This window comes from Sphaeramia orbicularis, chromosome 21 (genome assembly GCF_902148855.1).
Source record: "Sphaeramia orbicularis chromosome 21, fSphaOr1.1, whole genome shotgun sequence".
Taxonomy (NCBI): Eukaryota; Metazoa; Chordata; class Actinopteri; order Kurtiformes; family Apogonidae; genus Sphaeramia; species Sphaeramia orbicularis.
The window spans coordinates 48,778,864-48,806,339 of NC_043977.1; the positions used below are offsets into that span (position 1 = coordinate 48,778,864).

General features: G+C 38.3%; 1 protein-coding gene across 1 annotated transcript in view; it reads left to right on the forward strand.

The window, feature by feature from the left end:
* adarb1b (adenosine deaminase RNA specific B1b) overlaps window positions 1–27,476 on the forward strand; it is a 236,061-nt gene that overhangs the window by 122,108 nt on the left and 86,477 nt on the right. The window contains exon 3 of the mRNA XM_030124418.1: window positions 22,308–22,343. The gene's annotated coding sequence lies outside the window, so the exon portion shown is untranslated. The remainder of the gene's footprint in view (window positions 1–22,307; window positions 22,344–27,476) is intronic.

The following is a 27,476-nucleotide window of genomic DNA, read 5'->3' on the forward strand; positions in this document are numbered from 1 at the left end:
TCGCGAATAGTTATTTCTAATAAGGTATCATAGCTTCACTGCTTTTAATGTAAAGGTTTATGCATGTGTTAAAGCAGTTTTGCACAGTGAACACATACAATTATTTAATCACATATGTACACAATTTATATCATGAAATAACATTAAATGGATAATTTCCAGCATTTTATTTGTTCACAAACAGTTCAATTTAATTGTTAGCTTAGCTTCACTATTTTTATTATAACAGGCCATTAAACATGTAAAACCTGACCCTGTCCTTTTGTTTTATCAAAGGTTACATAAAATGTTAGAACAAGAAAAAAGCTTATGTTAACTTTTTTTTGTCACTTAATTCCCATAAAGGCTCCTCCAGACTCTCCCTGCCTTCATATGCTATGGGAATTATGGTAGATACTAGTTACAAACTCAAAACTCAAAAATTACACATGGAGTGCCCCGTCCCCAAGTTGTATTTTTCACTGGAGAACTGGGGAAAATTTTTGATTCACAAGCTGCCAAGATGGAAATAACCTTTGAACTTTTTAGCATGGTGGAGAGCAATGAGGGATTCATCGCAAATGATAAACAATGCTTTTATTAACGTTCTGCTGCTGTTAACTGATCATTTTGCACATTTATAGTGTACACAATGTGCAAAAAAAATAAAAAAAATTAGCAGATGAATTAACACATCCAAAACTGTTTTACCCAAGTAGCAGGTCACGATAAGTTGTGTGTTAGCCATTTTTCATTGCTATGACAACAAAAGCACTTGAACACAACACACTCATTGTTTAAAATTCACAAGTGGAAAGGATCATCTTCCTGACAGCACATGAAGGCAGCATCCTTGCAACAATAATGTCATAAATCTGTACACAACACATGCAACACATACACACACTGTACAGCGACAAACCTTTGTGAATGTGAGGCTGTAATACATCATCAGCCCATGTCCTCATCATGAAAAGGTTAAGCACTGATCAACCCATTACAACAGTACTATTTGTGTCACTTGTCATGTGTATACATCTGATTTCATGCTACGTTCTTATTTGTTGTTAAGTAGATGTGGGTTGTCACAGCTTTTTACGTAACGAAATGCAGTTTGACATCTAACTAGAAGTGCAATCAGAAGGTATACAGTATGTACATAAATATCCAGGATAGATTGTTGGGGAGCTATAAATATACTATGTGGATTATTATATAGAGATTAGTAAACAGGTTATAATATACAGTATTAAAGTGCAATAGATGTGTTGATAGACATAATAAATAGATATATTTGAGTGGTACAAACATAATATACAGATTATTGACATATTGTACAGGTGAATAATGGACATAATATACAAATTGAGGTGATATTAACATACTATACAATTTAAATTCTCTGAACATAATATACAGGTGGATGACAGACATTTGAATTGTGTGTGCAATGAATTAATGTCCAGAAACAAAGGTGTGTGTGTTTAACCAGAAGGAGTGATGGGGGAAGGGGGTTAACATCATCAAACAAATTTTCTGACAGTCTTGTTGAAGTTTGTCCCAGAGGGACTAAATTGTCTCCTGACCCGGTGAATGGCTGTTTTTAAGCCTTGTTAACTTTGTAACAATGTATGTAATTCCTTGACCAAAGGTGTCTCTGTTCTGTCATCCTTGTGCTGGGACTCAAATCCACAGTGTACACCAGGGTTTGGTAGGTGGGCACAAAAGTTAAGCGACAGCGACATCTAATAAACTTTCCTCCACATAACATAGAGATGAAAAGTAGAAGCACATTATTAACATATTGTTAGCCTTATAGCATAATAGCCTAAATCATATTTTTTTCAGGTCAAAGCCAATGATGAAAAATGAAGCAGCAGTCTAAGGAGAATAAAGTTTTGCTGTTATCACAATTTGGCCCAAAATATGACTTATCGATGTAGTGACTCAAAGTGCATGAAATAGTGGAGAGAAACGATACAGGCAGGTAATTGATGTTGCAATTGTGCTTGTACTGCAGTAACCTGTTTTACCAAGTCATGTTTCAGGGTGAAACAGGCTATGAACAGTCTACACCAGAGGTGTCACACTCATTCTTGCTCAGGCGCCACATTGTGGTCTCAAGTGGTCCGGACCAGTAAAATATTAACAGAATAACCTATAAATAAGGTCACCCTCAAGTTTTTCTTTTAGTGCAAAAAAGTCACATTACATTATGAAAATGTTTACAGCTACAAACTGTCCTTTAAAAAAATGAGATTAACATGAACAACCATGAACAACCTGAAATTTTTTAAGTAACTGCAATTTTGACGATATTCTGCCTCAGCTTATCATTTATACATGTACATTACAACTTACAGATCACAGTGGATCTACAAATGCACAAACCATTTAGTAACAGGTAGAATATTGTAAAAATTCCACTTAGAGTTCATTAGACATTTCAGGTGGTTCATATTTCTGTGAAAGTATAGTTTGTAAATGTCAACATTTTCATGGAACGTTGCACTAAAACAAAGACAAACATTTGGAGTTGTCAGTAATTATGGGTTATTATGATAGTATTTTACTCGTCCTATCCATTTAAGATTGAATTGGTCTGTATGTGAACTAAAATGTTGATTGTTAATATCTTCAGTGTAAATTCCAGTTGGGCTGATTTGGACCTTTGTAGGGCTGGTTTTGGCCAGCGGGCTACATGTTTGATACACCTGGTCTACACTGTTTGACGCCTCTGGATGTTCAGTGTCTGAACTGTGTTGTTTGTCTATAAATGTGTGCCTGTATTTTTGGTGGTTTTTCTGCTCTGGTCAACAAAGCCTCCACAAATGGTTCTCATTTTACCAGGTGTAAGCGTTACCCTGCTTTACCACATGCTCTCATCTATGACGCACACACCAATGTTGTGGCCTACTTTCCAAGTACCTCTGCTGTAATCCTATCTAGTACCACTGAATAGAAGTGGTGTGAGAAATCCTGAACTACCATTGTACAGCAGAAATGCTGAAGGGGAAAAGGGGAGGCTGCAGAGGCTCTGAGGGCTGGAATTAGGCTCCATCTTGGACGTGGTTAATTAGCTTCAACTCCACATTCCGATCCAGTGAGAATGAACAGACTGTTGGAGGAACATGCAAACATTCTCACACATTAACCTTTTAACACCCACCCTTTCATGGAACCCTAATCCTGAGCCAAACTTCTATGAACTCTTGCCCACACTTTATTTACTCGGGTAGACATGCAGATACTTGTGTAAACAACAGACTGAAGTATTGATACAACTTCTTAACTGTAGTAAAAGTGAGAGGAAATGTATGGAGAATGTTTTGAGTGCATAGATATATAAAACCAAAATGTAGGCCTTTAAAGGACAGTTTGTATGCAAAACAGACTCAACCTCATATTTATAACACTATTAATATGCAATACAGTAGAACGTTGCAGTACAAGTGCACAATTGTATGAGTAATTTGCTTTAGGAGCAGCAACTCTTGAGTATTTTTGTCTTGAAATATGAGTGGAAATCCACAGTAGAAGCGAGCTTCATGCTAGCCCCCGCTAGTCAGCAGTGAGTTCACACATGCTCCCCCCAACAGGAGCAGCCTCCGCTTGAGAGAAAACACAAACACACAATCACAATTCTTCGTCCGAACAATAATCCTCCTCCTTGTCCCCGCCCCCGCTGTCACCCTCGTGCGCGGATTGTCTCATCTTTAAGGTGAATAACTTAATAAAACCAATTTATGTCTTTTGCACTCTCATTTATCATGTTATTTTAATTTTTTTTTAATTTTCTTTCTAACTGCAGTTTTTCTGTTTGAAAAATCCTTAAAACAGGATTTTTGGGTGGTTTTTGGGGCTTTTGGAAAGCAGGGCCAGTTCTAGCCTGTCATATTAGGATGGGCTGGTTGAAATAACAGGTGGGCAACTTGGTGGGTATGTACAGATGATAGCAAAGCCAAACAGTGGTGACAATTTGAACTGCAGTCCTGACAGCACTGAAAAGAAGTGGTTTGGGGGTTTAATTACTTCTGCCAAGGAGGTTATGTTTTTGCCGGTGTTGGTCTGTCTGTCTGTCTGTCTGTCTGTCTGTGTGCAAGATAACTCAAAAAGTTATGGACGGATTTAGATGAAAATTTCAGGAAATGTTGATACTGGCACAAGGAACAAATGATTAAATTTTGGTGGTGATTGGGGGTGGGGGGGCACTGATCTGCCTTGGCGGAGGTCTGCACTCTACAAGTGCTTTTCTAGAAAAGAGAGCGCAGACCTCCGCCAAGGCAGATCAGTGCCCCCCCCCCCACCCCCGATCACTACCAAAATTTAATCATTTGTTCCTTGTGCCAGTATCAACATTTCCTGAAATTTTCATCCAAATCCGTCCATAACTTTTTGAGTTATCTTGCACACGGACAGACAGACAGACACACAAATATTGGGGGGGGGGGCACTGATCTGCCTTGGCGGAGGTCTGCGCTCTCCGAGTGCTTTTAGTTAAGTATAAGAATCCCTTTATTGATCCCCAAAGAGAAATTCAATTGTCGGGCAGCTCATCTGTGTTCATTTACTCTTTAATAAAACATAAAAATGATTTTAAATGTCATTCAAGCATATTTCTTTTCATTAGATGAGCTTGAAAAATGAAAGAAAGAATACTAATTACTAATAAAATAAATTATTCGCACTGTGGCAAGAATTTATACAAAAAGAAGTCAGTCTACTCTTGTTCAAACTCAGACTGAAAAGTGGCACAGTAGAACAACCACACAACTTAAAGTTGGCCAAAAATAAAAATAAATTAACTAAATTATATTTTTTGTAGTGCTGTTAAACAATTAAAATTTTTAATCAGATTAATCACAGTTTTGCTGTGGATTAATTTCGATTAATCCCGATTAAATATCATTTATTTTTGATCTATATTAATCGTATTTCATTTTGCATGAGCAAACAGACTCAAGAAAGAAGGGATTATATATAAACTTAACATGTTTGTCACAAGCTGAGCGACGCGTTAGCTGAAGTGCTAGCAGGATCCTCAACTAACGTATGCTTCGCGTTAATGTGGTATTTTAAGATGGAAATGCTTTGGTGAAAAGAAGGCTCCTTCCTGCAGAGTGTGCATAACACTTTATGTCGGTCAACAGTTCATCTGGGTTTTTTGTCCTCATATTTCCATCCAGAGGGCCTAGGTGCATCTTCCATCTTTATGGGTTGGTTCTGCTGCCTGTCACTACCGGATCAACTGCCCATTTACGCATGTGCGACGGTAACTCTACTTGGACAAATATTGCTTGGCAGAGACATTCATAGTCATTCTGTGCTGCAGATGTGTTAAAATTTTTAATCAGATTAAACATAATGATGGATTAATCTGCTTTAATTAGTTAATTTTGATAGCCCAATTTTTTCATATTTCACAAACCAAAAAAGTCATATTCAAATTCCATCTGAAAAGTGACAAATGACAAAGAAAACAACAAATCTTCCTTTTTTCATGTAAAGCCCTGAACTTTAGACTCAAATGTCAGTAGAACTATATGCATATAAACCAAGATGAGAAAAATATTATAATAATTAATATTATTTAGTGACAGAGATCATTTGGCCCTCACTCGATTTTTGTCCCTTCCTTGGACAAGAATTGAGATGACAACCAATCGCTGATGGAATAGGGCGGGCTGTAGGGTGCCCACTCAGTAAGACCCAATAGTAGTGTAGTCGGTTAAATTTTTCTATTGGATAAACAAGGATAAAAAAGGATGTTTTGGTGGTGTGACTTATGTGCGTTTTGAATGAGAAGAGGGGTAACATGTAGATGATGAATTGGAGGGGCCCAAGCACCGAACCTTGGGGTACACCAGTTGTGACAGAGAAGGTGTGAGATTGGACGTTGTTGATGGAGACGTAATGATGGCAGCCGGAGAGGTAGGAGGAGAACCAGGAGAGTGCTGTGCCAGAGATGCCAATGGATTGTAGATGGTTGAGGAGGATAGTGTGCTCGGTAGTGTCAAATGCAGTGCTGAGGTCAAGGAGGAGGAGGATGGAAAGGGAACCAGAGTCGGCGGTGAGGAGGAGATCATTAGAGACTTTCAGGAGGGCTGTTTCAGTGCTGTGGTGGGGGCAAAACCTGGATTGGAATGTTTCAAAAACCTGGAAGTTGAGAAGATGTTGTTGGAGTTGGGAGATAATGGCGCATTCTAATAATTTGTAGAGTATGGACTATGAAACTTCAGATGTCTAGTGGAGTCTGTGCCGCTCACAGTACAGCACAGTACGCCGACTGGAGCCTTTACTGTAGGTGATGAGATGCAGTGAAGACCCTTAAATACAGGGTCTTCTAATGGTAAAAGGAGCCCAGCAGGTGGATGATGTTGTGTCGGATTGCTGAGGGAGGGGTCCACAGACCACAACTCCGCCTCCGCTTCCACTGTGTCAGGTGAAGAGGGGAGCATCAGAGCTCAGACAGGGGGAAGTGGGCGGGGCTTTGGAGGGAGGCGGGTTGTTCATGTTCAAATTTTTACTAAGTGCTGTGAGACATGCCAGATCAGTAGGTGTAGCTTTAGCTTTTCATTGGGTAGGCAAGACGGACATTTGGGTGGGCTGAGCCCACCCCTGCCCATGCCTACTGCCAGCCTCGCCGGAAAGGATTAATTATATTTCACTTAATTTCAATAGGGAAAATTGATTTATAAAATGTGTAAATCACAAAACGAGCTTGGTCATGGAATGAATTAAACTCTTTGAGGTTCTACTGTATAATGCCACAAACTATTAGAAATGATTCTAACTCTAACATTTTAAAATAATATATTGAAAATAATGAACAGTGGTTTTGTTAAAATTTACAAAGAAGTTTTCAATGTCAGAAACAGAACTTTCTGATGCCTTTAACTCCACAGTACAGTCTCCGTTTCTTGTTCTTTTTGTCCTGGGGTGTCTTTTATGTTGATTTCATTTTATTCCATATGTGATACATACCATTGAATACGCCAGTCAATCATCTTTTCTCAGGTATTCCCCCTTCATTTTGGTTGAAATTGATTTTGAAGTGGGAAAGGTGTGAAATGACCTTGTGATAACTTGTGAGTAGTGTTAGGGTCAAGGCCAGAATGCATGTATTAGACTTCATTTGAAAAGCAGTATCTTCTAGTTTCTAACATATTGCTAAAACAAAAGCTAAACCACATCAGCTTAAATATACTGGAGTTCCAATCTGACTCTAACCCTGGGATGATCTATGGGTGAGCTCCTGATGGAGTTTTAGAAGTGTGAGGTGGACTCAGATTCAAGCATTTTGTCCTTATGACAACATGAACACTTGCAAATCCACCAGAGAAGGTAACGAGGGCTCAGGTGTCAGTGTGAGGTGTTCACTGTGGGTGATGGCCATGCACATCTTACCTGGTGGTGCTACACTTTCCTCTGTGTCCGTGTATTTGTGTGTTTGTGGTCATGGTCCAGCTGTGATGGCCAGATGCCCACTTCACCAAGGGCTTGGCAGCTCCCCAGACGGTCGACCCAGATAGACACGAAAGCAAGAAAAACCAGGAGAGGCACCGGCATACACATTCCCTCTGATGTACACCTGCGTGGGAACCATTTGCACAGAGATGCTTGCGTAGTCCCATCCAAGCAGCTGAGAGGGAATGAAGAGTTTTCAGGGCTTATTTATAGGATGACCTAAAATGTTCCTGATGCAGCAAACTTATATCAGAACATGCCTGTTAATTTTAAAAGGAGATTACAAGTTTATTTAGTGACTTACAAGGCTTTGCATAGTTTGCACATTGTATAGAAAGTCTTAAAAACAGTTCTGCTTCACAGTGTAGACTGCCAACTTATTAAATTATCATTTAAACGGTCAAACATTAAATAGGTAAATAATGCTGCATCTTTACAACTCAGCATTGCATTTCACAAACCAATGGTTTCATTGACTCTTTATATATCGTCTGTGGGTGGACCACTGCCTTAACCCATAAAGACCCAGAGCTACTTTTGTGACAGTTCCCAAATGGTTGTATTTTATATTGTAGTTTGCATTTTTTGCTGTAAATCGCGTATTTTACGGTATTTAATTTCCTATATTTAAGAAAAAGTGACTTTTTCGGCAAAGATGTCATTAATAACTGAATATAAAAATACGTGTCTCTACCCACTGTCATTTGTCAAACTCCATAGGTTTTACTGGTGAATCAATGTTTTAGAAGATAGCAGTGTTTCAACGTTCACTCATGAGCCTCTGAAAGTCCAAGTGAGTCATATCTGATGACCTTGAAAAGATGACAAACTGCATTTTATTCCAATTTTTTTACATGTATTGATAGGATTAGTGGATCAACAGGTATTATATGGTTTAAATCATTAGATGATTTTGGTTGGCGGTGGAGGTTTGGTTCTTTATGGTTGGTGGGACCCCTGCTGGTCAGACCACAGACCTAATGTTTGGTCTACACTGTGGTCTGGTTATGATAAAACTGGAAAGTCTGAATGTCTGGTCCATACCGGGTGGGAATGTAACTGTTAGTGTGTATGCCTTATGGAGTAATTGTCTGTAGAACATAAATGATACTTGAACATAATGCCACCTATCTGCACGAAGCATCATTGAATTATTTACTCCAAATGCAGTAGTTCTACCAATGCATAATTAATCCCAGCACAACGTAACAGCTGCCAAAGAGCACGAGATCTGCTTGAATTGGTGCAAAAGGTCACATTGTTGGTATATGAATAAAACATCAAGCAATTGTGTATCATTAATAACACGAAAGAAACTGCTGAGTCTCTTCTTTTTAAGTGTACACTGCAGCAGTGTTCACAGGTTTAAATGTTGTGAAAGTGATATTTATTTTACATTTTCAACTGAAGAAGCCCAACCTGACAGAAGCAAAAGTAGAGTGAAGATGGTGATTCTGAACATTTTCCCTAAAAATATTCAAAGTTTCACTTGTCAGGGTGTCTCAGCTCAACGACAAATGAAATGCAAACCTGTTCCCTCTACACGACTCACCCTGGAATAAGTTTTCAGTCTGTGGGTGGTCATGGCTGCTCACCTTGACTTTTCTTTTTTGCGTGTTCACCAGTGTTTTTCTGCAGTCACATGTGTGTGTCTGTGTGTGTGAGCGCAGCCATTATCCTCAATGTCACACCGCATTGCAGTGCAGTAAAAACCTTTTGAGGGTGAGTGAGTAAATGAGTGAGTGAGAGTGTGTGCGTGTGTGCGTGTGCGCATGTGTGTGTGTGCGTGTGCGTGTGTGTGTTATAAATCTACCAGTCCCAGGGAAATCCTCCACACCAATGGGTCTGACTGGATCTTATGTTGAGTTGATGATTTGTTCATGTAGTGTAGTATTTTCTTCACCCTAAATCGTCCTGATTTGCATCTAAATATCTTCCTGTGAGTCGGTGTTATCATTTGTACCTCAGTGCATCTTTCAGCCCCTCATTACTTGTGCCCCCCCTCCCAGATCTATTTCTTTCCCTGTGACCTCAACCCCCCCCCCCATCTCCTCTGTAATGCAGGAATGGAAGGTTGTGCCGTCAACAAGGGCACACAGCAGGGTAGGAAGATAAATTGGCCAAGAACAGAGACTCATTCGTCATAGGAGAAAATGCTGACGTCTGTGTTGTAACATATAATAAAGAGAGCGAGGACTATTAAAGGTGAGCACAAATGTGAGGTGTTTCAGCAGAGACATTCATGTGAGATTATGGGGAACTAACTTAAGTGTGTTTTTTTTATGCATGGTTACTTCTAACCACACTCTTCATCCTCATGGAGTATCCACATCCTGCCTAAAAAAAGGGTCTCATGCATTCATTTCATTGGACTTTCTGTTGCTTTGATTTCAGAACACCTTCACTGTAGCATTAATGCTACACAATACTTATGCAGTGTTACAATAAATTCCCCAACATTTATTACATCCATAGTTACATTAAATTTCCAAGATCATGTATTAATGATGGAGTGTCTTCTCATAGGCCTAGATCTCACATTTCAAAGATTCTGAATGGGGTTCAGGTCTGACATCTCATGGTTCCTGAACCACTCGTTCACAAACTGGATGAACCCTGGTGTTGTCAAATGATTATGTTCTCGATCAGACTGATGGTTGTTTGAGGAGTGTGAAGCTACTGCATCAGTTATAGGGTTAAAGAATGTTTTAAAGCTTAAACATATGAATCTCTGCAGTAATCATCCAATGGAAGGATCTGAACAATTTTTTTTAGTTAAATCCAGGTAGGTCTTTTTTGTTGCCCAGGCTGTGTTTAATGATATACTACAGTTCAACTCTACTTCCACCAAAAGGAAAACTCAAGGGAGATAAACCAAAATCACCAACAAGTACCACTTAGTCATTTTGTTGGGGGCACAAGGTCACATTATCTGAGGGCTGTATGTTGGCAAGCAATAAACACTTTTCTGTTGCAGTTATGGCTGGATATTAGACTTCATTACTTCTAAGGCTACAAATGGGTTAGATACTTTTGCCTTTGTGAAAATGCCCAGAATTGTCAGGTATCATTTGATGCCAGATTTCAATACAGAGGCAAAATAGCTTTGTGAACACAAAAATGCAAATGGGCTGAAAAATGTAACTAAAGATTTGTATTTCATTGCAGTTGTTGGAATGGGAGCTTGATGAAGTGAAAAGAATCATTTAGGAACCAGTACTGAAGCCGTGTCATTGGAAATATTGGGACAATTGTCAGCCCTACACTCTATCGCTAGAAGATTAACAGTAACCAAGTGTGTAAAAAAGGAGATTAGAGGTGAATTATGCACATTTGATGCTTTGTTTGTCGACTCCTGCCCAGTGACATTGTAACAGACCAATATATTAGCTTTCAGTTGATGTCAGTGTAAGTTCTACATCTTCATTTCACTATACTTTTTCAAAGGTAGTTTTTTCCAGTGTTTCATAATACATATATATATAAATTATTTATTTATTTATTTATTTATTTATTTTTTTAATCATAAAGTCTGAAAGTTAGACTCAGCAGATGAGTACACAGTAAATACTTAATGCCATTCACCACATGGTGCATAATTTTAATATCATTTAAATTAGTGACTTCCATAAAAATGCAGGTCATATACTGTTGTTGTGAGTAATTAGGTGTAGAGATCAGAAGTGGTTTTATACAAGGCTGTAAGCCAACCTTCAGTCAGACATTTAAGGAAGTGGCTTTGTCCTTTTAGGCTGCTGCTTACTCCTGACTCAAACTCCCAAACTTGTGAATTTTGTCAGTGTTGCCATGACAACATGCCACATCCTTCAGGATTCCCTTAAGATTGGTGTCAAAACGGTGTTTGCAGCCGCTCGACTGAAAAGGAGGAGCTGACAGGAGGAACAACATGACGACTGGAGCCCATATCAAAATAGCTCAGTGTGATTAGTATTCAGGGGAGAACCTGGAGGTTTAGGGTGTTTCTGGTCGTGTCTCAGAGAAACAGACAGGCCAGGGAGTTGGAAACAGTACATCAGGAATGTGTGTGATGACAACGCTGTGAGTTATGTCGTATTGGATCTTAACCCCCCCCCCCCCTTAGGTGTTTGTACCGTTGCTAAAGGGACTCACAGAGACACCCATTGTTTTGCTTGTGCTCATGTCAAACACCCAAGTATGTAAATATATATGTACACTCACCCACTCACACACAGAAGGCTGTTGGAGTTGGACCAACCAAACAGCATAAAGCCACAAACCAGTGGGAGGAGGAGGAGGGGACCACACCCAGCAGCAGCAGCACTAGTGAGGGGGAACTGAAACGGGAACTGCCAGAGGAAGAAAAAAAGAAGTCTGTCCAATTTACACAGGCCTTCATTTCAGACAGAAACTGGCTCCTGTTTAGGGAGTAAACCAGTAAATATAGCGGCTGGTAGATGATGTAAAATAAGCTCTGGGGTTTCTCAAATAAAGAGAATAATCCAATTTTCGGAAGCTACTAAAGTCACAAGATTATTTTGTAATGTGGATTGTTTATAGATTATTCTTGCATGGATTTGTTGTATGACTGTGTGTGTTTTTCTTGTGTGACTGCGTGAGTTCCCTCCTATTAGAGTGTTTGTAAAACGCCACCCCCATCCTTATTTGGCTTCACTTGTCGCTGACAGTTGATGCCATGCGGGTTTCCACAATATTTATGTTACACACAAAGGCCCTTTTCTTCTGCTGGTTTTAAAGTGCTGTTGTGTTTGTCACCACTGACTGTGGGTGTGGGTGTAGACGGGCCATGGGCATCTGTCACACATGGGGAGACACCAGCTGCTTCATCGGGACAGGAAGATTTCACATCATCCTTTAGAAACATTCCATTCCCTTTTGGAAAACCTGAACCCACCACAATGTGAACTTAACATAGAACATCAAGTGAAAATGTACAAAACTTTTGCCAGGAACAGAACCAGTATGAAGTCAAAATGCATGTCTTAGCTGTTGCTGAACATGAAGTCTCCTAAACCACAGGTAACAGCAGTTGTAACCTTAACTCTAACACCTGATGAAGGTTCAAATATTAATTTAATCAGCTGCATCAAATATTCTTGTATTGCTTTGACCTTTGGCCTCTAAAACCTCCTTAGTTCATCCTTGCATCCAATTAAATGAGTTTGCCACATTGTGAAACACTTTGTCCAACTGTTCCAGAGATCTGGCTTTACAAGAATGGACAGACATCACCTTTGACCAACAAAATATACCAGGCGAAAACCACCTCACATGAGCAAAACAGTGCAAAATTCTAGATGTTTTTTTTTTTTTTTTTTCAAATTTTATTTTCCAAAGAGACGTGGTGAAATAACTGGACTGTCCAAACATTTACTCCATTAACATTCATTTTAAAGGATCACTGTTTTACCTAGAGTGGGGCATCATAGGCAGTGTTTAGCGTTAATGTAGCGGGTGACTTTTTTTGTGTCAGTTGTGGTTCTTTTGTCCATCAGCGTTGAGTGTTGTATAAGGTGGATGTTTGCTTTGACAGGTTCAACAGGATTATGCAAATATTAAACAGTGTTTAAAAACCAGGCAGTGAAATTCTTATTTTGTACAGTACACACACTGATAAATAACACCCAAACTAAGTATAAAAAATTATGTAAAGGGGGAAAAAATTAAACAAGAAAACTCACAGATATCCTGAGTGGTTCTCCTCCATGACAGCAGGTGTTGCTGTGAGTAAGTTTAAAGCAACAAAGTGTGTTGATGCACAGTTTGTTAATTATATTTTTACAAAACACACAACTGCACAATGTTTGAGTAAATCTGAAGTAAAACTATTTAGATGTGTTTGTGAAGTTTTGTCAGGAAATGGGCTCCATGTGCTCCACCTGCACATCCGTCCACACACCCACGGTGATATCACATCCTGCTTCAGCCGCTGTTGAAGAAAACGCCTTGAGTCAATTAGTGCACACTGTGAAAACAATCTGCATTTGAGCAGGCATTCCTTCGGAAACTACAGGAACCTTGTGCTGAATTCTTGTTGTCCAAGTCTTTGTCTTGTACCATATGAGGATGAATTCACCCTGTCACTCATTGTTCACCTGGGAGCCCGTCACATGTAAATCCACATCAAAATACGTCAGCAGATATTCCATGTACACATGGGTACTGCAGCGAACATTATATTGTAGCAGTGCTGCCCTCTGCTGGACAAGCATCAGTAAAACAAAAACACTGCCAGGCAGTGCACAGGAAGAGGAATTTCAACGACTTGGCTTTGGAAAAATGGACAGGTTTCCATCTCAGTGTATCACAAATTTAACTGAATTTTCACAAACTATGCAAAAGAAAATCTGAATTAATGAGCACTCATCATCATCATCATATAATCTCTTGCTTATTGAACTGGAGCTGTTGCTTGTATATGTGACTGAGCTGACGCATATAAGAGGTATTTTGACAAAAACCTGGCATTAGATTCCATTTTCACTCATTGAACTGAATCCCTGAACCACAGTTTGTCACAGCTTTTGTTTCTGCTCTGCTACGTACGTGGTCGTGTTTTGTTGCTGTTTTTTGTCTCATACGTCACTCATGTTAACTTAGATTAAACCAGTAAAAACCCAAAAGCAATAATTACATAAGGTTGTTTTGCCAATTTTAAAAATGACACAAGTTACACAACCACTATGTTATTTTTTTATTTAACCTTTTTTTTAACCAAGAGAAAACTCATTGAGATTAAAAATCTCTTTTGCAAGAGTGTAGGGGTATTAGTAATCTCTGCTTACTTTTTCACTTATTGTTTTATTTTTTCTGTACCTGCCTTTTCTTTAATGTGTGCATCTCCTTGGCAGATTTATTTGTTTGTTTCTATTGCAGAATGGGGCGTCTCTGTAGCAGAACAGTATATTCATAATGAAAATAGCACATGTTGATACAGGTTGTGTGTCCATAGGATTGTGTTGGATTGTGTACACACTCGCTGTTAGTGAGTCTGATAGCGTGACCATGTGGCCGATCTCATACATGTGGAGACACCAGCTGCTTCACCAGGACATACACATCCACCTTCCATATGTCTGCGGTACAAGATGTGATATGAGCAGCCGTTTGTCTACACATGTCTGTTTTAATAGGAAATGAGGATTGTGTTGATCAGTGACGTGCAGTCTGTCATCATGAAAAGAAAAAACAAAACAAATAATAAAATGAAATAAATCTTGGTATTGGTCCACTGATGTGTTCTACAAATGTATTTTTCAGGTGATTCCAATAGTTTTGACAAAATTGCAGAATTTCCGCATTTCCTGTTCAAATACGTACATTGAAGCTTGTGAGCCCACAGGTTCTTCTTGCTATTGCACGAGTCAAGCAATTTGTTTATTTTCCTTGTCGTCATGGCTCAACCCATAAAGACCCAGTGCTACTTTTGTGACAGTTCCCAAATGAATTTTTTCTCTCTTTTTAGCCTTTCATAAGTGGTTTATCAACATTTATTCTAATATTATGCTCTGTAGTTTGGATTTTTCAGTGACAAATAGGTATTTTCCAAATTTAATTTATTGATCATGTAGATCAATGAATTAAAAGCTCAAATTAAAGTTGAGGGTTATTATACCAAAAACTGAAAAAAAGGAAGAAAACATGTTTTTTTCAGTAAAATATATCATTGACTGAACATAAAGCAAGTGTGTCCATCCACTGTCATTTGTCAAACTCCATGGGTTTTACACAGTGGGTAAATCGATATTGTAGAACGCTGATATAAGATATGAAACATAACCTGTTAACTGTTGCCAGTCAAAAGGTGAATAAGATACTCTTTTGGGTTCATATATTTGTAGATCTGACTCTGAAAGAGTCAGTGCCTCACCAGCCATGAAGCTCACCGCACGTCACTGGTGTTGATGCATATGTATTTGTGAAGGGATAAAGCCAGGTCAGAGGGAGTGGAAGCAGTTCTGTCTGATCTGACCCTGGTTCACCTCTGTGTGTGTCTGTCCAACACTGGCCTGTGTTTTTAGCTGAGAGTCATGTTTTACAGTCACACAGTCATCTATCACTGTTCATGAACTCACAATGAAACTCTATTTTCATGTGTCAACAAAATAAATACCCATAGCAGGGTTTTCACAAGGAATGTTTTCTTACTATATAGATCCAACATTTACCAGACATGGTTCAGTAATGGTTGGTGTTATAAACATGTATAATTGACATAGAGGTTGATAAAAGAATTAGTGGATACAAGCAATGGACAAAAAGTACAGTGTTTAATTTCCGCGTGTGTTATCAGATGCTGAATCAGTATGAAATATTCATTAAACTGCTCAGATGCACAGCCTGACCAAAAAAAATTCTTACACTCTCATATTTCATTGGACGGAGTCTAGCTTCGATTATGGGATACTTTTCCATGGCATTGCTTCAGTAGGTTTATGCAATCTTGGAACACTTATTTCTGTCCATAGATGCAGTTATTTTCACACATGGATTGGACTGTGATGTCCAACCCATGTGTGAAAATGATGTCTCATGCTCCCTGAACCAGTCTTTCCCTATTTAAGCCTGATGAAAGTCTTAACTAACATTGTCTGACTAAATAAACACAGACTGTGCAGGGATTTCCCGTGTGTTTGTGGCCAAACTCTGTACATGATCTGTTCAGTGATGAAGTGCTGCTGCTTTAGGAACATGATGTCCTCCCAATGCAGTGAAACTCCTCTGACTTTAGCCTGGACATTTTTCATCTGCCTTCATATTGAGGTATTCAGCTAGGCTTATATTGACATGTCAACACTGAAGCAATGCTGGTGTCCACCGGAACTGGAGATAACTGCTTCAACATGCAGCTAAAATACACTGGAGATTTTTTTTTATTAATGTTTCAACTCTCTTCAATTGCTCCAAATATCCAAAAAAGAAAAGAGGTAGGAAAGAGCATGTTCGTTAGTGTTTGTTTGCTTCAAAGGCCATTTGCTCTGTGGTTCCCAGTTTAATGAGGTATGATTCCAAATGCTCGTTAAAATACTTTTGCTAAAGGGTCTTTTTCACTCACTGTAAAAGCAGGAATGTCAGTGCAATCAATTTAATAGCTTATTTGTCCCCCCCTTAGGTTGTGTTTGTACAACCCACCAGTATTTTTGGCACATTTGCATTTATCGTATAGTATTTCTTTTGTAGATTAAAGGTAGTAGGTCTGTAGTATTTCCTCTTCAAAACAACAAAACACTTTAAATTTAACATCAGAGTATGATATCACACGTCAGTGGATTATTGTGCAGTGATTATATTGTGCAGAATAATACTAATGGTGGTAAACCACTTAAGAAAGGTTCAATATAGAGAAAATTAATTTGGGAACTGCCACAAAAGTAGCACTGGGTCTTTATGGGTTAACTGATTTCTGGAAGTCAAAGCTCCGCCAGTCATGTAACCATAGTACAACTGAACTCCAGATTCTCCTGTTCAGCATTTAGAGTCTCTGTGTTTTAAGGTGTTGTGTTTTTCATGTGAACATGTTTGTCAGTGCAGACATGTTTCACCACTGTGGCCTGGATCAGTCACTCATGAAGCTCCTTTAGGGTGTTTTCAGACTGGGTATCCAGAGCCGTGTTGTACCTGGATACTATCACACCTTTCCCGCAGATGTTGCATTCACAAGCGCGTACCGTGGCCCGTGCCCAAGAACGAGTGGGTGTTACAGGGCCAAAACAGTAAGTGGTGGTGTGGAAGGAATTTGTTGCTATTCAACAAACACGGAAGTGACAAACCCTTAGATCATCAACCGAACAACTGTTCTGTTCACAGGCAATACTTTTCTGTTAGCCTGTTTGAGGTAAAGAGGAGTGACCTTCGTTGTCCCTGATATATCACCAGATATATCACGACAACTTCCGTTGTCAGAGTGGTGATTAGGTCACTTCTGTTGTCGGAGTGGGGATTAGGTCACTTCCAGTCTTGGGTACAGATTGCTTTCACACGGCGATGTTCCGTACTGGAATCCACACAGTCCAGACCCAGGACTACCTTCTCAGCTGGACTCTGGTACGGTACTCGTGCATGGAACATTTGCATTCACATTGCTAAAATTAAGTGGACTTTGGGGTCCAACATACGGACTGGGATACCCAGTCTGAAAATGGCCTTAAAGGCTTGTTTTTGTCATCCCTGCGTCCTCCTATCAAACCATGGGCCGCCAAACGTTGCCTGGAGCTGCTGTAATTCAGCCTGTTTAACCACAGTATGGCATTTGCTTCTCGCTGTAACCACAGCAGCTTCCTTAAAAGCTGTGGGTTTGATAAAAATCCCAGGAGTTTTGTGGGTAAATCTATGCTCTACTATTGTACTGGAGCTTTCAGCCGATGTCTTGCCTTCCCATGTGTTCAGCGTTGTGCACATGGAGTCTATAAATGAAACGACTGAGGGGGAAGTGTACCGACCGGTCAAAGTAAAACCAAAGCCAGCGTCTGACTGTGGCCTGGGCCGTGGTGGCCAGACTTGGCTGGCCATAGTTACATTTGGCTTCTACACAGGAGCGTGAATGAATGAGCGTCTGCAGTGGATCTGAGTTCAGCTTCTCCTTTCTCATGTCTCCTCAGACTTCTGTGCTCCACAAATCTTATCCTGAATGTGTTGGCTGCTGCTTCTTTTCTCTCTAAATCTCTGTTCTTTTTCTGTTTTATATTTCTGTCTGTCTGAGTTTTTCTTCTTTTTTCCTCAGCTGCCGTCTCGAACATCTCTCGTCTTGTTTATTTCTTCCTTTGTTTCTCTACTTGGCTGAATTTTTCCTCCTTAATTGTCAAACAATTGCACTCTAATTATGTTCATGTCTGTTGGTGGGAGTTGGGCTCAAAAGTAAACACTTGCTGACCTTAAACAACCCCTACAGGTCTGAATTTCTACCACTGGATCCATGGTTTTTCCTCCTTTAATTTCACCTTATTCTATCTTTCCTCGCTCATCCAACTTCATCTCCATCACTTCATGTCCTTGTCTTTGGCTTCGTCTACCTTCTTCTCTTTAATCTTTCCTTCTCACTCCTGAATATTTCTCGCTCTATTCTCCTTTTGAGTTTCTTTTTTTCTCCATAACGAGAATCCTCGTATGTTTCCTCTGTCTCCTTGTCTTTTATTCCTTTTAATATCATCATTATCCTCAGCTACTGTACCTTCTAGAATGGCTTTAGACCTTTGTTCATTTTCAGCTCACCGGCCGTTGAGCTATTGTGAAAACGTGGTCTTTGTCGTCCTCTTCATCGTCCTCATCATGTCATCCTTGTTAGCAATTTCTTCAAACATCTCTGACAAACCTACTTGTCAGATTCATTTCAAATTGTATATGTAGCTTCCTTGGGACAATATTTACAAAGTTTGTTCACAGTTTTGAGAAATTTAGATTTTTAAATATTTGACAAATTTTTGAATTATTAAAAATGTGCCTTTACTTATTACGGGCTATATTTTGATGGCTTATAGCATGGAAACTGTTTCAGATATCAGTATAGTTTCTATTGAGCACTGATAGGAATTCATATATGGACTTTCATTTGGGTCCACGACCTTTGACCTTGAGTGACCTTGAAGGGTCAAACTCAAGGTCATCAATGTCTAAACTTCAACAATCAATAGGAAGTCATATATGGACTTTCATTTAATTTGTTGAGTAATCCTCCAGTGAAAGTCCCACCCATTTCTATTGGGAGATTGATCTCCTGCATCAAGACCATAGGATGCTAACATAGCGGCAGAACCTGACAAACTCGCAAATTCATGTTGTTATTGACTCTTGGTAAAACCTGAGAGATACAGGGACATTGATCTTATTTTTATTTTCCTCCCACGCATTTACAGGAACTTTGTAGATGTTATTGTAAGCTAAGTCTTTGAACCAGTCAAGGTTAGAATTCACAAATCAGTCATTATCAGGTGTAAGACAGTAAATGTGCAGGAGATAAACTGGTGAATGGTACTTGTTTTATTGCTGCTATGTGGACAAATGCATGTTATTCTCATTTCCCTGGTGTCTGTTCATGGTATAAAGGTGAAGTCAGCCTTTTCCACAAACTGTGACTTTTGTGGCTCATAAAACTGACTTTAAATTGGTAAACTTCATACTGTATATTAGGCCTGTAATGGTACACAAAATTTTCGGTTCAGTACATTTTCGGTTTTGAAAGCCACGGTTCTTTTTTTTTTTTTTTTTTTTTTGGTTCGGTACGGGAAGAAAGGAAACCCCTTAAAAAGTCTTATATGCATTTATTATAAATTTTTGAACATTTTTCCCCCAATTTTTGGAGACAATACAATACAGAAAAACAGGAATAATATAATTCTGCTGCTGTAAATCAAATAGAAAATAAAATAAATAAAATATTTCTAAATGTATTTTAAACGTTAGTATTGCACTTTTCCCGGAAAGGTAGTTTTGAACAGCAAAAATCAAATCATAGTTCTGTTAGTTCACATTCTGCATAAAAACATCAAAAAAAATTCCAAATGAAGTGCAACATTAACAAGAGGGCAAACTTGTATTCTCTTTTAACAAACTTACGAGCAACATTGACAACAAAATGAACCAAATTATTTATTTTAGGACGGCGAACAAACTGTTTAGGCCACTTTGTGTATTTGTGTGTGTGTGTGTGTGTGTGTGCAGGGTGCAATTTGTCAAAAACACAGAGGGGGGGATGTTTTTTTTTTGTTTGTTTGTGTGTTTTTTGTCGGGGGGTGGATACATTAATATACTTGGGGGTGCGATCCATAACTAACGCTGGCGTGAAACAAAAGTGAAACTTTACATACTTTCAACGTCCAACTCCCGGGTTCTGTTCCTCTATTATACAGCATGTGTAGAGAGACAGAGAGAGTAAATGTAAGTGTTTGAGAACAACTGGACATAGGCGGTTGTCTTTCACCGGGAACCCAAAGTGATCCCACACAGGGACTGTAATGATGGAGGAGGGTCTTCAATCTCTTCCTTCCAGGTTTACATCATATTTTTTGTGTTTCTTTTACCGTATATTACCTGCTATATATTTTGTATTTTGGGTCAATATGCGCTCCTTCAATATGTCCGTGTGGAACTTGCGCAGATTTAAAGTTCCCGCATTGAACAACGTCTTTAGTTACTTTTTCTTTTTCTCAACATACTGTGCCATTTCGCTACAGCTGTGTACCGAACCGAGCAGGTGTGTAACGAAACAGTTCAGTTCAGTATGTTTACCATTACAGGCCTACTGTATATGTAAGAGACTGTTAACCACATGCAATATTAGAAATAAAAGATGCAATTATGCTGAGTGGGATCTCAGCTACGCTGTGCAATATTGAGTCTATTGACTCTAACCAGAACTGTTCAATATTTGTGCCATATTTAGTGCAATACAGCAACATAAAATGCAACTGGTATAGTTTTTATTAAGATTTTATTATGCGCGTGAATATGCATATGTGTATTTATTTATTTATTTGTAAATTTTTCTCCCTACTAGTTGTTTTATCTTGTTTATTTGTGTTTTATCTATATGTTTTTATTGAAACCAATGCAACATCATTTCGTTTTGCCATGCATCTATGATGTAATTTTTAATTGACAATAAAGGAATCTGAATCTGATTTTGAATCTGAAATGTCCCATGGTTTACAGTGACTCCGGCAGGACTTTTGTCTTTGGAATATTTTTGCTGGAGCTCGGTAATGTGGCCAAACCTGTTCTCATCAATTAAATTGTTCAAGTCAGTCAATGTTGATCATTATTATAACTGTCAAATAATTTATTTCAAGTATAAATGCTGACATTAGTCTAGGGTGAAATAAATAAATAAATAAATAAATAAGTAAAAGATTCTGCATGAAAATTATGAAAACAAAAACAATGAAACAAGACAAAACATGGTAAAAGATGACCCAAGACAAAACTGAAATAAAAGACATAAGAAAATTATAACAACTTTAAATTAATGTAAGTAAAATGAGCACAGTCTGTCAACTAATATTACAAGTAATTTTACACAGTGGAAGTGGAAGTATTAACCTCATGGGAAAAGGAAAAAAACAAAATCACACCAACACTTACCTACATTTCTTACAGTTTGATGTTTATCTATTGGTTACTTACTTGGGGTATGCTCAGTTTTATATATGCCTTTGGGGCAGTTTTTTAAGTTCTGATAAAAATCTACTATGGATCAACCCCAACATGGACTGGAATCTCAGTTTATCGTAAAATCGACTTTTCAGACAAATTGTACAGATGGTGTCATTAAAACAAATCTACATCAAAATGTACATATCATCAATATTGTGATGTAAAATGACAGTGATACAGTTTATTAATGATCATTTACATGATATGTTAAGGATATTTAGTATGATATGGTTTATTTACATGACAGGGTTATTTGTGATAATTAACATGATACAGTATATTAATGATAATTTACATTATAGGTTTTTTAATGATAATTGACACGATTGGTTTATTAGTCATAATTAACATGATAGGTTTATTAATCATGATTAACATGATACAGTATATTAATGATCATTAACATGATAGATTTATTAATGATTATCAACATTTGGTTTTTTAATGATAATTAACAAGATGCAGTTTATTAATGATAATAACTTCTTACTCCACTGACTCTACACTCTGATGTATCCATGCATAAACACACTGAGGCGTTTGGCATTTTCAGGTCTTAATATGTTTGTGATAATGTTCCAATTGTTGCTGACTTTTTCCTCAAACCTATGTCAAGCAGATATTTATCTAAACTTGAAGACACCAGATTCAGTTTTCTTTGCCAGAAAACCTTTTCTCTTCATTTATTGGAACATCTTCATCTCTTTCTCTTTCAGGTTTTTCCAATCACCAACATCACAGCCAAGTCCAAGGTAAGTGTGTGGGTTTTTTTCTGTCTACATTTTCCATTTCTGTTGTCTGACTTATGTTTTTTCCATCTTTCTTCTGTCTCTAATACACTGTAAAGAATCAACAGCAGCTTTAAACTAGAGCTACAGGTGATTTTGTAACAGAGCAGAGACATCATATGCTGCTGAGAACTGGTCAGTTTAGTTTGGTAGGAGTTTGTATTTTGGAGCTAAAATTATAGATCATAAGTGTGTGAATGTGTGGTGTTCAGTTACAGAACAAATAAATGATGAAGGAATCTAATCTATCTACAGTCTAAATCTAAAAATAGGACCAATGGCCCTGTAGCTTACTGGGCAAATTAAAAACTTTGGGAAATGTATCCAATTAGATCTGTAAAAAATTCAAATTCCAACTTGATATCATTGATACTTACTGATTTATTGTATCAACCCACTTCCTATCTGTTATAATGGGAAAATTTGTCAAAGTCACACCAAATCCAGAATGAGATCCGGATCGAAATAATTTCAATACCTTGTGTTGACATCATCATAAAGAAGCTTTATACCAAGTTTGAAGTCAATCAGAGCTGTAGTTTGGGAGAAAAAGACAATTGAGATTTTTTTCCCCATAAGAGCCCATGTTAAATTTTCCGTAAGTTCCCGGATCCAGAAGAAGATCCTGATCAGCATGTGGCCATTATGTTTTGGTCATCTCCCCATCAGGGCTGTACTGTATGAATTTCAACTTGATATTAGAGCCTGACCGATATGGGGTTTTTGGGGCCGATGCCAATACTCATATTGGGGGGTAAAAAAAAGCCGATATCCAATATATCGGCCGATATCCGATATTGGCCGATATATGAAATAAGAACATTGATCTACACAGGATATAATAATCTTATATTAGATAATTGTTGACAGGTGGATAAACAGTTGCATAAAGGAGGGAGGTGATAGTGTCATTGTCCGAGCAGGAGTGAAAGTGGAACTAACTCGCTTTCAAGTTCCTCTTATTCTCCAGGCAGCACGCACACACACACACACACACACACACACACACACACACACACACACACAGGAGCAGCGAACGACAGAATCTCCACGCAGCAAAAAAAAGTTAATATATTGGCTACATATTGGCCGATGTTGCTTACTCCTCAGTTTTATGATACGTCTTTTAAAATCTACAGTTTGGTTGATTTGCATCAAATTTTATATAATGACTGTTAGGACCATGAACTGCATTCACGAAATTGTGATATCTCTAAAAAAAGAAAAAAATGTTTCACAGTTCATATTGAATTAATGCATCATCCTTGACAATTATGTGATATCTCATCTCACTCAGAGACCATCTGGTAAAGTTGGTGTTTTATGTAAAAATGACTAGAACGATTAAATGACTATAAAACAGATTAGTTTGACAAAATGGGTTTTGCAAATTTTATGATTTTGAAGAAAACATATGCAAGACTGAAAGGGCAGATCATCAGTAGATGTATGTGTGTGCATATAAGAAAAGCTACAGATACTAAATCTGTATTATCTCATCTTCGCATTGGGGATGCACTGACTGTCATTAACAGTGTCACTTTCCTGTTTTCTTAATTTCTTTGTGTTTTTATTTGTTCCACGAGGCAGGGAAATCTCCATTTTATATGTAAAGAGGGATAATGTAACTGTTTTACAGTCTTTTAGTTTTTCCTTATATTGCCTGTGAATAAGAACAAATTCAATCCCACAGATTTATTCAACATAACTTAATATAACACAACAGATAATTGTCTATCATTGGTGAAATGACATTTTCTACCCTGGTAACCCTGTTCAGGAAACACTAAAATTAGCACCATCTTCAATTTTATTCCCATGAGTGGAAGTGTCACAATAAAAATAATAGAGGCAACTATTAGGAAAATGTTGTTGAACCCTGTTGGTTTTATGACCAGTAGCCTTTAGACAAAGGATGTCAAACTCATAATAGTTCAAGGGCCACATTCAGTCCAATGTGATCTGAAGTGGGCCAGACTGGTAAAATAATAACATAACAATATATAAATAATGTCAACTCCAAACTTTTTATGTCTAACTTTTATGTTTTAGAGTGAAAAATGTAAATTACAACATGGAAATATTTACATCTACAATATTATGCCTCAGCTTATCATTTAGAAATGTGCATTACAAGGTACACATCACAGTGGATCTACAAATACACAGATGATTTAGTAACAGGCAGAATATTGTAAAAATTGCACTTCTGTTAAGACACTTCAGATTGTTCGTATTTGTTCAGGTTATTCAAATTTTTTGCCAGAGGATAGTTTGTAAATCTAAACATTTTTATGTAATTTTACTTGTTTACACTAAAACAAAGAAGAATCTATAGTTGGGCGCTTCTATGAAACTGGGTTAATTTTGGTATCTGGCACTTTGCCAGCTTTTTAGACCCAATAATAAAATAGAAATTTAGGCATATTTCCCCCCAGGATGTACCTAATGATGACCTCAGATAATTGCAAAATAATTATACTCTTGCTCTAAGCCATCCCAAAATTAATTAATTTTTATTAAAATATTTGGGCAAAAATAGGACTGAAATGGGACAGGAAAACCTACCTAGGTGTTAATGCATTTTATCTTACAAGCATGGTTTGAAATGGTCTTATATACCACTATAAATAAAGACATTGTGTTAAATTTGACAATCCTAGTGGTTTTTGTAATCCAGACACGCAGGTTTTTCATGAATTGGCAGCCACATTCCAGGTTTTGTTTGTAACCCATCATGTCCACTCCTGTTACATGCAGAACCTGCACAGTTAAACAAATATAAGTTGCAAGTGATTTTGAAACAGCAGTCATTTTTGTGGAACAACCACTTATGCCTTGCCATTGTCATTGTTCATTCGTTGTCATTATTTATAGGTTACTATGGTAGTATTTTACTGATCCCCAGCCAGCATGTCCATGTGGGCCCCAGATGGGTTACAATTGGGCTGCATATAAGGGTCCCATTTGGGTTTGTCCGCAGTTTCCATGGTGACCCCACATGTGTTTGCCCATATCAGAATCAGAGATCTGAATATCTCATATTATTTATTCCTCACACTATTTATACCACAATATTTATCTTTCATGTCATTTGCACTACTTCTCATATTATTTGCACTACTTAAATTCTATGTTTTACAAATATCTTAGTTTGCAATACTTTTTTTAATGTAAATAACTGTGCCTTTTTCTGATATTTGTTGTCTGTCTGTAAATTCTTGCATTGAACCCGGGAGCTTTGCCTCAATTTCATTGTACTTGGTACAGTGACAATAAAGAGATTCTTATTCTGATTCTGATATGGGCAAACACATGTGGGGCCACCATGGAAACTGCGGACAAACCCAAATGGGACCCTTATGTGCAGCTCAATTGTAACCCTTCTGGGGCCCACATGGACATGCTGGCTGGGTCTGAGCCACTTGAGATTGAATTGGTCCGTATGTGACCCCTGAACTAAAATGAGTGTTAATATCTTAAGTGAAAGTTCTTGCATTTACAAATTCATCCCACGGGCCAGGTTGGATCCTTTGGTGGGTGTGCTTTTTTTGGCCCATGGGCCATACGTTTGACATCTGTGCTTTAGACTTCAATGTCTTTACCTCTGGAGCGTCTGTCTGATCACAGATGTATTTCTAGAAGATGACCAGTAGAGGGCAGCAGAGTTTTTTTCCACATATCCCGTCCTTGTGCTGTTGCTGAAACTACAGATAAAAATGAAGCACAAGGAATTTGCTGTTGAAATTCATCTGACACAGTTTAGTTATAAAAAATGTACATTGAGTTTTTTCAGCCCCTCATTTTAGTAATCTATTAAACACTAGAGGATCGGGAAAACATTAAATTAAAAATGAAATTGTGATTTTAAAAAAATATCATGTTTTGAGGCTTTTGTCAGATTGAACTCATCCTCCTCTTCATCATTTCATGAAGACAGGAAATGCTCATATTTTTCCTCTTTACCGATGTTTTCTAAAAGGACAAGTGATGATATTTCAACTTGGTGGTTAGCAATTTGCACAAAAAACAATAAGGGTAAATTTTCAGACCCATTGATTTGATAAATACTAAGGACTCAGACAGAGATGAAGGTGGACTCGATACATGGTTGGATTGAAGTGGCTTAGACCCAGAAGTGGGTTGAACAGTTGGACAGTTAGTAAAATCTGTGTAAGAGACGAGCAGTCTGTTGTCCTTGGTCATAGTAAAGACAACATTTGGTATAGTTTATGTTGTCGTTTGTTGGTAAAATGTACAAACCGAACTCTGACCCTGTGTGTGTTCTATTTACGTCTACGCTGTGGTGGTAAACACTGATATAAACCCTGGTGTATGATGGAGTAGAGAAGTATTCACTAAAGAGAGTTAAAGCTCAAATGTCATTTTGGACAGAAATGCCAGATCAGTGAAAACATAGCCTTTTGTGGCTTTACGGGTTTTGGGCAGCCACATTTGTGCAGCTGTGAATTGATGTTCATCAGAATCAGTAGATGTTGGTCTTGACATTCACTCAGTTTATCATTAGAAGAATGTGTTCTACATGCAGGATGAACATATGTCTGTTTTATCTAATAAGGTACTTCTTCGATTCCAACAAGGGGAGGTCATAACTTCATGAACAGAGGAGGCATCAGTTTAATGATGGTGTTCTCCGTCGTCCATTCACTACCAGTGTGTGAAGAGTCTCCTCCTTCTCTTTCACTCCGCTCTGCCTCCTCCCACCTCTGAGAACTGATAGGGTAGACATGGAGTCAACAGAGGAGGAAGAAGGGGAGGGGGAGGGACAGGAGCTGAGTTCAGATACAAGCCGAGGACTTAAGTAGAAATCGAGTGGCTGCAGGTGTCTTTGCCCTGACAGAGTGTGGATGAGGTGGAGGGACAGTGGGGGGGCGTCTCGGGTCTTGGTTTCTTTCTCGGTGGAGACTTCGGTTTATTTATTCCCGGAGCTGAACCAGCCATGGCCCTTCTGACCAATGGAGCTCAGAGCCCGGGCTCCTATTATTGCCTCATCCGACACAGGTTCAAGAGGAGGCGCAAGAAACGCTCTGAACGCAACAAAGGTAACTCCACAGGGACGCTGTTCCTGAGCTACAG